The sequence below is a fragment of the Podarcis pityusensis genome, assembly GCF_964106645.2.
Source record: "Podarcis pityusensis genome assembly, chromosome: 5".
Taxonomy (NCBI): Eukaryota; Metazoa; Chordata; class Lepidosauria; order Squamata; family Lacertidae; genus Podarcis; species Podarcis pityusensis.
In genome coordinates, this window is record NC_138032.1 from 74,662,108 (window position 1) to 74,675,999 (window position 13,892).

A 13,892-nucleotide genomic window follows, 5' to 3' on the forward strand; every position below is an offset into this window, starting at 1 on the left:
AAAAAACGTAATAAACAACAGCAAAAGACACAGTGCTCCAAGCTGTTTGCCAGATATGCTGAACTCCAAAAAGATCATTTTGTTTTTTGTCCTCAATTCACTTGCTAATATGTGTCTGCTCCTCCATTACTAACGCTGATAGCAAAGAGGTTTTGACCCATCATGTGTGGTGAGTCAGATTCCTTTTCTTTATCGCCCCCTGGTGTTCAATAGAGCTCTCATTCAGCCTTCTCTCTTTCCATCACACCTTTCAAAGTTGTTATCACTATGTCATTACTAGTACATTCCTTGGTGACATATTGTTGAGACAGCAAACATTTTATTGAGACTTCGGGTGAAAGAAGTGGACCTCAACACCAAGTGATGTGGTTTTTTTGTAACTGGTGTGTGAGAAGCCTTAAGACCTGCAGATTGAACGGAAAGTTTGAAATGAACAGCAGAGGTTAATTATGCTTAATAATGTTCACAAGCTCTCATTGACAGTCAGCTTTTGAATGAGTGGGTGAAGGGAAGGAAGTTGCTCCCTCTCAACTCTTGTTCCATTCGTGTTTGCTGCAAAATGTAGCACTCTTCTGTACTTGGCCCCAATTCTCAACTATTCTGGGAGAGCCAAGAAAAATAATGGAGAATAGATAGCCTTGTTAGAGGACCACCTCATATGTTGCACCTACGGCATGCTCCATATGATGTGCAGCAAAAATGTACCACTTAGAACCTGCATGTTTAAAATGGTTGCTTGTTCAAGCACACACTGTAGGAAGCTCCCAGTACGCTGGCAGGAGCTGCATCTGGTACCCATTTTGGGAGACTGGAGTAGCCAGACCCAACTTAACTATGGCTAAGTGATACATCAGCTGACTGTGGCAACAATTTAAAGCTGTTTCTGAATATTGTCAGATATGGTTAGCCTAACCACGGTCAACACTAGTGTAGATAATGTTGAGTGATAAAGGTGTGCGAATATACTGTGCAGAGGAAAGGAGAGATGAAGGGACAGACATTGCAATCCATTCCTAGTTAAGAGAGCTTCACATGTTACATATGCACCAGATCCTGTTCTCACCAAAAGAACAAGCCTTCTGTTTGCCTGTATATAGCATCATAGAATTGTAGAGTATGCATATGATTTTAGCAGCTTTTTATAGAATTTCCCTTCGCAGACCTCAGTTTTCCTTCTTTGAAACTAAAATGCTGTAAGCTTCATGAATTCCAAGTTCCAACTGACCAAGGAAATCCACAGATGCCATCATTCACCAATGAATATATGGATCAGTGATTCTCTGTGTTTCTTTCTCTCTCTTTCTCTGACCACATAAATTTCTGGGATCTTCAGAATACCAGTTAAACTTCGTGTGTGTGTTGAACAAATCAAAGCACAATACAACTCATATTTTAAGACCTTTTTTCTCTATTTAGCATCATCACAAAACAATGCCATACAGTCGTACCTTGGAAGTTGAATAGCTTAGTTCGCGAACATTTTGGCTCCCGAATGTTGCAAACCCGGAAGTGACTGATCTGGTTTGTGAACTATTTTTGGAAGCTGAACGTCCTACGGGGCTTCCACGGCTTCTGATTGGCTGCAGGACCTTCCTGCAGCCAATCAGAAGCCATGCTTTGGTTTTCGAACATTTTGGAAGTTGGACCGACTTCTGGAACGCTTTCCGTTTGACTTCCAAGGTACGACTGTATTGTGATAACTTTGGGCTCTAATCCAGGAGCTTGTTAGCTTGTTTGAATCTGCTGAAGTACAGGGAATAAAGTAAGCTGCCTGGCCTGAATATATTATATGCCTTAATTATTATCAGTATCATAGTACAGAACTTGTGCAACAAAGCCGATACTGTCTCTCTTCATAATATTTCATCTGAGTCTCCTTTTTTTTTGTTTGAAAGTAAGGCTGCACATAGGAATAATAATAAAAAATCCATCATACCCAAGGCACCACAATGGATTTTTGTTTTAGTTTACAAGTCAAAACAACACATTTTTCATGGATTTGATACCAGAATCACTGGGAAAGGGAAGGGAGAAGAAACCTGGTTTTAGTTTTTAATATCCGCTTTAGCTTGTGATAAGAACGATGCATGAAGAGGAGGGAACACATCTTTCAGACTGAGTATGCTAATCCATCAACTGAGAGATGCAGGATTATCATATTAAAGGGATATTGGAAAAGGAGCAAGGTATAAAAATAATGTATTTGCCTAAATTCAGAATTAATCTGTTTTTCCTTCTTGCTGACAGAATCTGTGCTAAGTGTGGCAGAATCTTAGCGGGAGTGAACCAACAAGAGGATATCTAAATTACTATATTCAAGTCTGTACTGTATTCAAGTTACAGACTTGTTGGGTAGCCATTCCCTGTTCCCAAGGAATCCTGGTAAACGTCGTTCTTTAAACGGGGAAGGTCGGCATCTCTAGCAAAGAATTCTCAGCACCCTCATCAAACTTAAGCTGAGGGTTCTTTGGGGAACCCGTGACAGCTAAAATGATATAAAGTAGGTATAGAGTCTTAGCAAAAAACAGAACAAAACACCCTTGTTTCCTTTTTGGGAGTAGACAGTGCTTTTTTTCTCTAAACAAATGTTTAGGGGTATTCTCATTTTCCTACTCATATTTAAATACTGCCCCTCAATGAGGCCAAACTTAGATTCACAAAATGTTTAGAGATATGCATACCCCCAGAAAAAAAGCACTGGGGGTAGGGATTAGCAAACTGAGTGCCCACCCTACTCTACTGACAGCAGTATCACAGAACTCCTCCTGCCTTTGGCTGTATGGGATTTTTCATTTCTGTTTTTCTTTCTTTTTACCATCACTACCTATGTCCTTCTTTTTTTCATTCAAGCCACATGCTCCTCTTCAGTCCTTGTATACTACACACCCACACACCCACATATACACATCATGTGTCTAAAACCTAGCCCCCTGCACATAAAAACAGTTGTCAGATCAAAAAGGTGCAAAGACATTCAATTGTAAAATGGGATGTGTTAAGTCAAAATTGCTGATTTTTAGGGGATCTGCTAAAAAACACCGTTTTGAGTGTTCCCGATCACAAAGGGGTAAGGTAAAGGTACCCCTGCCCATACGGGCCAGTTGTGACCGACTCTAGGGTTGTGCGCTCATCTCACTCAAGAGGCCGGGAGCCGGCGCCGTCCGAAGACACTTTCGGGTCACGTGGCCAGCGTGACAAAGCTGCACTGGTGAGCCAGCACCAGTGCCGCACACGGAAATGCCGTTTACCTTCCCGCTATAAAGCGGTACCTATTTATCTACTTGCACTTAGGGGTGCTTTCCAACTGCTAGGTGGGCAGGAGCTGGGACCGAACGACGGGAGCTCACCCCGCCACGGGGATTCGAACCGCCGACCATACGATCAGCAAGTCCTAGGCACTGAGGTTTCCCGCTTATTTAATCCTAGTAAAAGAATTGTGTTTTGAAATGCCGTCTAGGTAAAGTCAGTGGATGACCTAGTTAAAAATGTATATATAAAGCCATCTGCATAAGAGAGGGCATAGTTTCATGTGTGTGGGGGAATGTCTTATTGCAATGAATACAATAAGTAATGTAAGTTAGGTAACGGTAAAGGGACCCCTGACTGTTAGGTCCAGTCACGGACGACTCTGGGGTTGCTGCGCTCATCTCACTTTACTGGCTGATGAAGCTGGTGTACAGCTTCCAGGTCATGTGGCCAGCATGACTAAGCTGCTTCTGGCAAACCAGAGCAGCGCATGGAAACACCGTTTACCTTTCCACCATCTACTTGCACTGCATGCTTTTGAACTGCTAGGTTGGCAGGAGCTGGGACCGAGCAACGGGAGCTCACCCCGTCGTGGGGATTCGAACCGCCGACCTTCTGATCAGCAAGCCCTAGGCTCTGTGGTTTAACCCACAGCGCCACCCGCGTCCCAATATCAAAATCCTACAAGAATCTTCAAAATATTCTGCATTAATTAACTCTGTTTTGGCTAGGGCTTAGAATTCTGCCTTATACCAAGTCAACAATGACATATAGTGGTTCTGTAGGGTTTCAGACAGGAGTCTTTTGTTGGCCTACATGGAGATATTCAGCATCAAATCTTGGGGTCCTTTGCATGTGAAACACATCCTGTACCACTGAGGTGTGATTTGTTCCCTTGGAAGGTGTACTATATGCTCTTTCCTTAGCACAGAACTACATGCTATGCTCATCACAGTGCTGCTGCCAAAAACAAACTCCCCCATCTTCAATTCTCCTTCCTCTCTCCTGCAATGTTAGGTATGTTTATGTTGTGACATCACCTTGTTTCTACAGCCCTGTTCCACATCTTTGGTTGCTCCTGGCAAAGGTGGGGAAATTACACAGGCAAGTGGGGCTAAGGAATATGGGGCACCAGCACAAGTACTGAATGCCGGGCTTCTGTTTTTCACAGCAGCACCACGTCAGCCATACTGTGTAGTTCTTTTAGGGTGGTTCCAGATGTTGAATGTTTTCCCTGGGCTGATATTTTGCCTTTTGGTTATCTGTGCTGTATCACAGTTCACCCCCAGCTGGTTCCCCACTATGCATGTACACAGCCATTGTGTTGGACCACAGTATTTTTCGCTCTATAAGACGCACCAGACCATAAGACGGACCTAGTTTTTGGAGGAGAAAAACAAGGGGGAAAAAAATATTCTGAATTTCAGAAGCCAGAACAAGAAGGATTGCTGCGCAGTGAAAGCAGTGATCCTGCTTGCTGTTCTGGCTTCTGGGATAGCTGCGCAGCCTGCATTCACTCCATAAGACGCACACACATTTCCCCTTACTTTTTAGGAGAGAAAAAGTGAGTCTTATAGAGCAAAAAATATGGTAGCTGTTGCCTGAGTTCTGCAGCTTGCCTTGATCTTACAAGGAACCACCCCACCCTTCAAACTCTCAAGTTGCATTTTCATTTTAACTTCTAATGAGTTGCTAATCAGCTGCGTGCTGTCATCTTCCTGGCTTTTTCACAGAAGAAAGCCCTGTAGCTCTGAAAATGAGTTGCAGTGACTCGAGATATCAGAGAAATTTTACAAAGGGCTTTGAGAAATATCTAGGGGCTGTGTAGGTTGTTTTGAGGTTTATTGTTTCCTGCTGACATCCAACAAAGCTGTCGTCTTCTAATTGCAATGTGAAGACTTAGGCAATAACAGGAAAGATGCAATATCTCTCCACTTGGCCAAAAATGCCAAATGGGTCCAAGGGGAAAGATAGCCGGTGTTGCAGTGCCAGATGACTTAGCGGTTTCTACATTTCGCGCTAAGAGCTTTATCAGGGATATGTTGGCTCCAGGCGGGATGCAGGGCTTGTTCCACATCATTTGCTGCAACCTTAAGAGGTAGAAGAGTACAAATGTACAGAAGAAGAGCCTGCTGGACCAGGACCAGGTTCAGGTTCCATCAAGTCCAGCATTATGTTTCCAGCAGTGGCTAGCCGTGGTTTCCAGGAAGCCATAAAAACCTGCTCTTCTCACTTATTCTTCCTGAGCCAGTTGCTTGCTGTGGTCTGGAAGCTAGTTGTGTGGTCTGGAAGCTAGTGTTTATCTGATCTCTCCCAGGGTGATAGAAAGGTTGCTGTTGCTCTCCTGGTGCCAAAACAGTATGTACTGTCATGCAGCTGGGGTAACATAATTTATACAGGGTGCAAATTGCTGTTGCTCTCTTGTTCTTCTGTTATGCAAAATTGCCCCTGCCCCCTAAGTGCTTGGAATGCCTGGCACTTGATAGTGAACCTGAACAGTGGACATATGAAGAGCTCCAAAAATGTGTCACATTAAAACTGACTACTTCAGGGGTTGGTAGGGGTGGCGGTCAGTGCCATCGCAATGGGGGGGGGGTGCGCCCCAGATGCCATGTCTGTGGGGGTGACAAGACGGCACCCTGTGGGGGCTCGCAGTGGCGTGAGCAGCCATCGCGCCACCGCCACAGCCACATGTGGAGGATGCTCTGTTCGTGGCTGCAGCCACGAGCAGAGGATTCCAGCACCGTCCATATGGTGCTGGAGCGGTGCCACTGGCAAACCGCTAAGTACAGTGCATGTGTGGCATTGCTACATACGGTGCATGCATTGTACATAGTGATGCCGCACATGTGCCCTAGGTAGCGACGCCCCGCCCCAGGTGTCACGATGCCTTCATTCGCCCCTGGTGGGGGGGGGGGGTGAGAGAGAAAGGGACAGTCTTTTGAATGGAGTTTAAAAAATTGACCAGATAAGATAGCAACCCCAGCTCCAAAATGCAAAGGTGTTTCTTTTTTGCTGTGAAAGGAGCTTTGGAGTACAAGACTGATGATGCTACTTAGGTCTAGCGCTTCATGCCTGTCTGCTTCTCACCTGCTCAGCCTTTTTGTTTAGAAATAGTCAGGAAATCCTTGGGAAATCTTACAGCTCAGTTAAACATGGGGCACAAAACATGACTTTGGAGCCACAGTTCAGTTTCACACATTTCGGATTTGCATGTTAACATTTAAACATCCATTTCCCCCCAACATAAACATTGATGTTTTGAAGCGTATCTAGTTTTCAGAGCTCAAATTCTTCAAACTTTGGTTCTTTACTTGGGAGTGGAAATTTGTAGGGGTACAGGTTCTCCATCCCGTTTTTCTCCTGGCCACGAGCAGTTGGTTTTCTTCATAATACCTGGAGAAGATGCTTCTTGTATACAGCTTGCTGATGCGAAGAAAAATATACAATTGGCATTTTGCCCGTTTTTGCTTCTCTTCTAAAAGTGCTCAGAGTTGTTATTTATCCGCTGTTGCTCTCATTTGTGCGTTGCATTTTCCTCTACATCTTTAGTAGTCTGATCATTGTTTTCCACTAAGTACGGTCAGGTGCTCTGAGCCTTGTCAAGGAGACATAGATTTGCTATTTGCATACTTGATTTTGATTGGTGCCCCCCCCCCCCCCGTTTTCTGGCAAATTAGAATGTAGTCTAGAATAGTCTGCAGTAGACTGGGTAAGCTGGTTGGGTATGGCTGCCAGCAAACCAGAAAAACAAAAACAGTCCAGCTGTTCTTATGTCTCTGGCGCAGCTGCCAGTATTTTTGTTTTGTTTGAAAGGCAGAATTCTTGTTTGAAAGGCAATTGCCAGACATTTTGGAGGAAGAGTCAGCAGCAGCTTTTCAACACAGTGTGTGTGCAACTGTGCATTCCCGTACGCTAAGGATTGCACAGTGCGTGGGTGTGCCCAGGCTTCCTCCATAACTATCACCTGCTCCCTGGCTGCAAATGCTTTCTGGGGCTGAGTGAGGTAATAGGAGTGTCAGCAGAGCAGTGTAGCAGATCTGTGGTGGCAACTGAGTGGGTTGCTTTGAGATCCGCTTCTCTGTGCCTCCCCTTCACCCTGTGCTAAAATACAAGCACAGGCTCAGTCCACTGTCTCTGCCAGCACTATCTACAAGAGCAGACAACAAACTTTTGCCAATGGCTTTACACCTGGTTGAGTCCACCAGGCTCAACCCCCTGACCTGTCTTGGGGTCTTGCTCATCACCCTATTCAGGTATCAGCCTTTTTAAAATCAAAAGTTGGTAGGCCTTATTATTGGGTCTCAACAGATGGCTGCTTAGCATGTATTGCACCTGGCACAAAGACAAGCAAAATTATTGTGTTCCTCCATCATTTGTTTTCTAGCTCTCTCTCCTTAAAGCTCGACAAAGCATGAATCCCTCTCTTCTTCCTGCACTGGCTTCTGTTGCCAAACAGCAAATATTTGGAGCTGTGTACATGGCAGGAAGATTCCAATCTTGTGCAATATAAGCTGGAAGACCAAATCCTCTTATTACAGAAAACAATAAGAAAATTATTTTTTTAAGTGGGCATGAAATACACTTATTTTTGTTTTGTTTTGTTATTTTAAAAAAAGAGGTTCTGGCCTGACATGTTTCAAACTAAGGCCATTTTTTTACAGAGGATATTATCAAGATGAAATAACAAATAGAGCAAAAAACCTTGGGAAGTGTTCCAGGCTGTCATTCACTGGAGATATTGAAGCAGAGGCTGAACAGCCACCTGTCGTGGATGCCATCCTTGCATCCTGCGTTGTTGGACCTTGGCTGAGCAGGGACTAGGATTCTTCCAACTCTAAAATACAATGGGTGGAAATTCAGCATAGTGCTAAGTGGAGTGTGGGCAGAGGAAACAAGAACTGCTAGTGCAATGAGACTTTCCCACCCTCTCCTATGCCCCCCAACCCTGTGCAGACCCTAAACTTGTTCTGGGCTTTCATACAACCCTCCAACACATCTGATTCAGATGGAAGGAAGATAAAGTGCTTTGCAGTTCTGCTCTTTCCTGCCTTTATTAGCTTTGGTTGATAGCTATTCTACTCCATGAGTTTTATCCTATGAAATGCAGTGAAATTCCATCTTGGTTTTTCTATACTATTGGCAAATGTGTGTGTCTGTGCATGTGTGTAGAATTAGGTATACCTTAGAGAGCACCTTCGCCAATATGTTTGTTTCCATTTCTCCCAATCAGACCCATCCTCCTGCTTTGGTATGATTGACAAGTATGTGGAGCGAAGTCTCCTCAACATTAGCACCCATCTTGTGGAATGCTGTTTCTTGGGTGATTCGTTTGGCACCTTCCGTACTACCATAGGATGCTGAAAATGTTTCTGGTTTTAAAAGCATTTCCCCGTCAAATAAGCTATATGGTTGATTGTGTTTTAGCTGTTACTGTGTACGCTTTTTTAAATTGAGTGACTTTATAGTTTAGAGATTTAGAATGGTTAGTGTCAGGCTTTGTAATACTGTATTTTATAAGGAATTGTATTTTCATTATTGTATAGCTAACCTTATACCTCCTCCGTTACAACTTTCCTACCAACCCCCAACCCCCACGCTTGTCTCTTTGCTAACTGGGTTATCCCTAACTGCAATATCTGTAACACATGTTTTGAAGGAAGGCAACCCACAGTGGCATACTGAAGAAGAAGAAGAAGTGGGAAGTGTCGTAAATAGCTGGAAACTTACTTGGCACAAATCTCTGCGAATAAGAATTCATCAATGCGATGTCTAACAAGAATGCAGAAAATAGGGCATCCTTACATATGACCTGAGAGAGTTCAAAATAATTCAGACTATCTGAAATTCAAATAGACAGGAACACAACTACAAAATCATAAAGTGGTACGAGCTGAAAGAAGGGCAAAGCAAATTTAGGTAATGATTCAGTATTCAAGGTGGCACAGGAGAGTTTGTTTCCATATATACACACACACACCTTCATCAAGTTTGGAGCCCTGTTTGCAGTGTAGCCAATGAGATGCCCATTGTTTGTCCTGTGGTAACTGATATTAAAAGGCATATGGACACTTAAATTTCAATAAGCTGCTGTGGTAAACACACTGGCTGCATTCAGACGGCACTTTATTTCCCCCCTGATGTTTCCTTACTTGTTAATTTTCACATTTAACCTGATGTTTCACACCACGTGAAAGCCAGTTTTGGAAATCTAGTGGAAGTTTAGTGCTCATTTCCATGTTAATCATTTCCTGAGGGACGGGGGACGGGGACGACTCATTTGCAACCTCCTTAATCTGGAAAATCATAGGAGTTTTGCACCATCATTCCACTGCTGCACAAATGATGAAATTTGGGGCAGTATCATAGCATATTTTTTCTTTATTGTCACTTAACTGTATATCAACCAAAAAAAATTCACAGTTCCACAATGCAACAGATGCTGCAGTGTAAAAGGAGTGTTAGAAATTGGGACAAAAGTGCTAGCATTATCACCAGTAAAACTAACACAATAAACCCTACGTCTCAACACGGCCATTGATAGATCTATCCTTGATGAATGTATCTAAGCTACTTTAAAAAGCCACCTAAACCAGTGGCTGCCAGTACTTCCCTTAGTTAATTATGAGTTCTGCGAAGAAATAACATTTTTTGTGCGTGTCCCAAATCTGCCTCACACCACTTTCATTGGGTGACAGATTTTGGGGGGCATGGGGAGAATTTGACTTTCTCTGCACAGTACTTACTTTTATAAACCTCTGTTACGTCCCTTCCTCTTGGTCACCTTGTAGGAAAACAGCTTCAACCCCCTGATCATTTTGGTTGCTAGTTTCTGTTTCTTCAGAAATGTGGCAACCAGAGCTGTGTGCAGTTTTTCTAATGTGGCCACACACTAGCTTTTTATAGAGGCATTGTGATACTGACTCTTAACCTCTGGGATGGAATTTGTCTTCATTCTCAACTGCATGCATACAGAATTGATATTTTTCACTGACCATTCCTGCCTAGTCACAGAAAGTTCAGGCCCCTTCTGTATTTATGTGAAGTTTAGATTTTGAAGTGTAAAAAAATTGCTCTGTAGTCAGCTCACTCATCTCTGTGTTAGAGGAAGCTGTGTTGCTTTGGTTGTTACTGTTGGCAAAGGTTGGTTTGCTTTTCAGACTTCCTATATTTCCCACATCAGTCGTGTGCTGATCATCTGCCCAGGATCACTGTCTTTACAGAAAACTTTGGGACATATTTTATTTAGTGTGCTCAGTTGGATCCCACTGAGCCCTGGCCAGATCTGTCGGGCTTTGCCCTTCCCCTATATGAACTGAGAATATGGCCTAGCACACAACCTGTGGCTGACCACTGCTGCCTATAATGTCAGCTAAGGTCAGTTGACTGACTGTTGGGAGGTTTCTTCATGACACAAACATTCAAGGAGCCTCAGGGTTACATAGAACACAGTTTGAAAACCACCAATCTGTGGGGTTTGTGGATGCAATGTGATGAGTGTTAACCTTGCATAGTTCTCTTCCTTCTTGTCTAGAATGATCCACATTGTTGCTCTTCTTTGACCAGCATGCTGATTTTCTAGAATAACTTTCAGAATTTCATCATTAAGATAAGTCACATTAATTATGTTATCTGGAAGCATGAATCACGAAGTCTGATTCACACTGTGCTGTACATTGCTTTAGTCATTTCACAGAAATGACTACCACATGGTATGAAAAATATGTTGCCTTATTGCTTTCCAGTTTTCTGCAAGTATTCCAGTCAGTGTTAAGATGATCCATTTTCTATTGTTTAGTGCTGACTTACATTGGAAACTGCTCCCCCCCCCCCACCGCAATGCAAGACGGGTTAGTTTTTCAGTCAGTTACAAATGAGGGGTGTGCATCATCACCTCTCAGTTGCATGCTGTGCACCGACCTAATATTATATATGACATCTCAAGAAACCTTTCACTAACTTTTTTTTTATCATGAAGAATATTTGGGACGCCCTCACTGTTCTCATTGTGAAGACTGCTGTAATCACATTTATAGTTGTGTTATAAATGTGCTGTAAGTCGCTTAAAAATGTTCATGTATTAAGTGGTTAACTAACTAAAATAAGTGTTGGCGTGGTCCTGTTTTGTGCATGCACGATCCATTAAAATATCCTGCCTTTTGTTTGTGCTAAATGTTGTTGTGCAAAGTCAAAAGATCATTTTCAGATACAGTGGTACAGTGGTGCCCCGCAAGACGAATGCCTCGCAAGACGAAAAACTCGCTAGACAAAAGGGTTTTTCGTTTTTTGAGCTGCTTCGCAAGACGATTTTCCCTATGGGCTTGCTTCGCAAGACAGAAACGTCTTGCAAGTTTGTTTCCTTTTTCTTAACACCGTTAATACAGTTGCGACTTGACTTCGAGGAGCAACTCATAGAACGTGGTGTGGTAGCCTTTTTTGAGGTTTTTAAAGACTTTGGTGATTTTTGAAGCTTTTCCAAAACTTTCCCGACACCGTGCTTCGCAAGACGAAAAAAATCGCAAGACGACAAAACTCGCGGAACGAATTAATTTTGTCTTGCGAGGCACCACTGTACCTTGGTTGTTGAGCAGCTTAGTTGTCAAACAAATCGGCTCCCGAACACCACAAACCTGAAAGTGAGCGTTCTGGTTTGCAAACTTTTTTTGGAAACTGACCGTTCAATGTGGCTTCTGCAGCTTCCGATTGAGTGCAGGAAGCTCCTGCAGCCAATCGGAAGCTGCACCTTGGTTTTTGAACAGTTCCAGATGTGGAATGGACTCCTGGAATGGATTAAGTTTGAGGACCAAGGTACCACTGTAATGGGGCAGGTAAAATTACACCTCTCTGTGCCTGTGCAGCGATGTTTAATTAGGCATATCTGTTTTGATGAGAAAGCCAATTATTCTAGCAAAGTCAGACACACATTCATGTTGACTTTATTCTAAACTCAGTACTCAAATTACAGGAGCTGGCAAGAGGGTGTGTGGTTTTCACTGCCTCTGTTCCATTGTTCTCCATTCCTACTTACCTCCCCAGGATCTCTCCACAATGTGCCTCTGTGCCATGTAGCAATGATCTGACATTCGTTGGCTGTGGTAAAAAGTGCTCTGAACTCTCCTGAATTCAAGGCAAATGCGAGTTCTGCCTTTTGACCAAGCATTGTGTGTGATAAAGCATAGCCAAGAGAGCATTTTTCTCTATATGAACCTCTTGCCATCTCACCAGCAGGTCTTATCTTATTTTCCACCTTTGGAAGCTTTAGTGTGAGGTGGTGAGTTCTTTCCCCGAGGAAATCTACCTTTGCCTACATTTAGAAAAGTTTCGTTGTTGTTTGATTATTTGATGTTTCTATAGGTGATAGTGTATTGCACTTTTTTTTTTTGGTACTGCTGCTCACTATTTTGATTTCTGGAGTATAATGAGATAGAAATACTTAAGTAACAGACCTGCAGGTATAAGGCAGTACAGTGGAACCTCAACTTACGTACGGCTCTACTTACGTACGATTCCAGTTACGACCTTCAGTAGGTGACCCTGGCCAAAGTGAATCAGCTCTTTACTGACCCTTGCCCCACCCCCAACTTGTAGCTAGGTAAGCCCACCCACCCTCAGTGCACGTAAGAAAAAAAATAAATGTTATTTTTTTCCATCTACAATACTATCTTATTTATTTTATAGTACAGTGCAGTCATACCTCGGGTTACAGACGCTTCAGATTGCATTTTTCCAGGATATGGACCGCCAAAACCCGGAAGTATCGGAACAGGTTACTTCCGGGTTTTGGTGGTCGCACATGCGCAGAAGCATTAAATTGCGCTTTGCGCATGCGCAGAAGTGCCGAATCACAACCCGTGCGTGCGCAGATGCGCCACTGCGGGTTGCGAATGTGCATCCTGCATGGATCATGTTCGCAACCTGAGCGTCCACTGTACATTGATTATTTCCTTCATTTTATGGATCTTTGGTCTCGTTAGACAGTAAAATCTGTGTTAAATTGCTGTTTTAGGGGGTGTTTTTCATTGTCTAGAATGGATCAATTCACTTTTCCATTACTTTCTATGGAAAAGTGCACCTCTGCTTATGTACGTTTCTGGTTATGACCAGACCCTCAGAACAGATTATGGTTGTAAGCAGAGGTTCCACTGCATATAAATTCAATTGATAATAATAAATGAAGTTATTGAGAATAAAATGGCTGCATTGACAACAAAATGAAGTTTTGCTCTCAGGCAAGCAGATGCCTTTCATGTCTCGTGAACATGATATGAAAACTTAGAATATGGAATGAGTTCAGCGGATGGCTCATCCGGAAAAGGATTTAAATATCTGACTTAATTCCAACACTTCCGCCGCTTCAGACAAGTGAGATGTTGCATTGCAGAGAAAGCAAAGTTAGCAAAAGGCAACAGCTGTGCTCCATAACTTTTACTGAACTGGTACATCATTACATTTTTTGCACACACACTCATACAAAGCCTGGTGCGTAGATTAATGTTATTGCATTAAGTGCTGGTTATGGTTTTCATGCCCTGTATTTTTATTCATTAGATTTATAGCTATGGTATGTTTACACTGGGACTGGGGGAAAAAATGATATTTTCTTTCTAGTCTGCCTAGTTGTATTTATAATTCATTTCTGTAGAAGT

The 13,892-nt window shown here is 42.9% G+C and overlaps 1 protein-coding gene across 3 annotated transcripts in view; it reads left to right on the forward strand.

Moving 5' to 3' along the window:
* The window catches only part of ANK3 (ankyrin 3), a 393,167-nt gene that overhangs the window by 57,789 nt on the left and 321,486 nt on the right, over positions 1-13,892 (forward strand). The gene's annotated exons all lie outside the window — the stretch shown is intronic.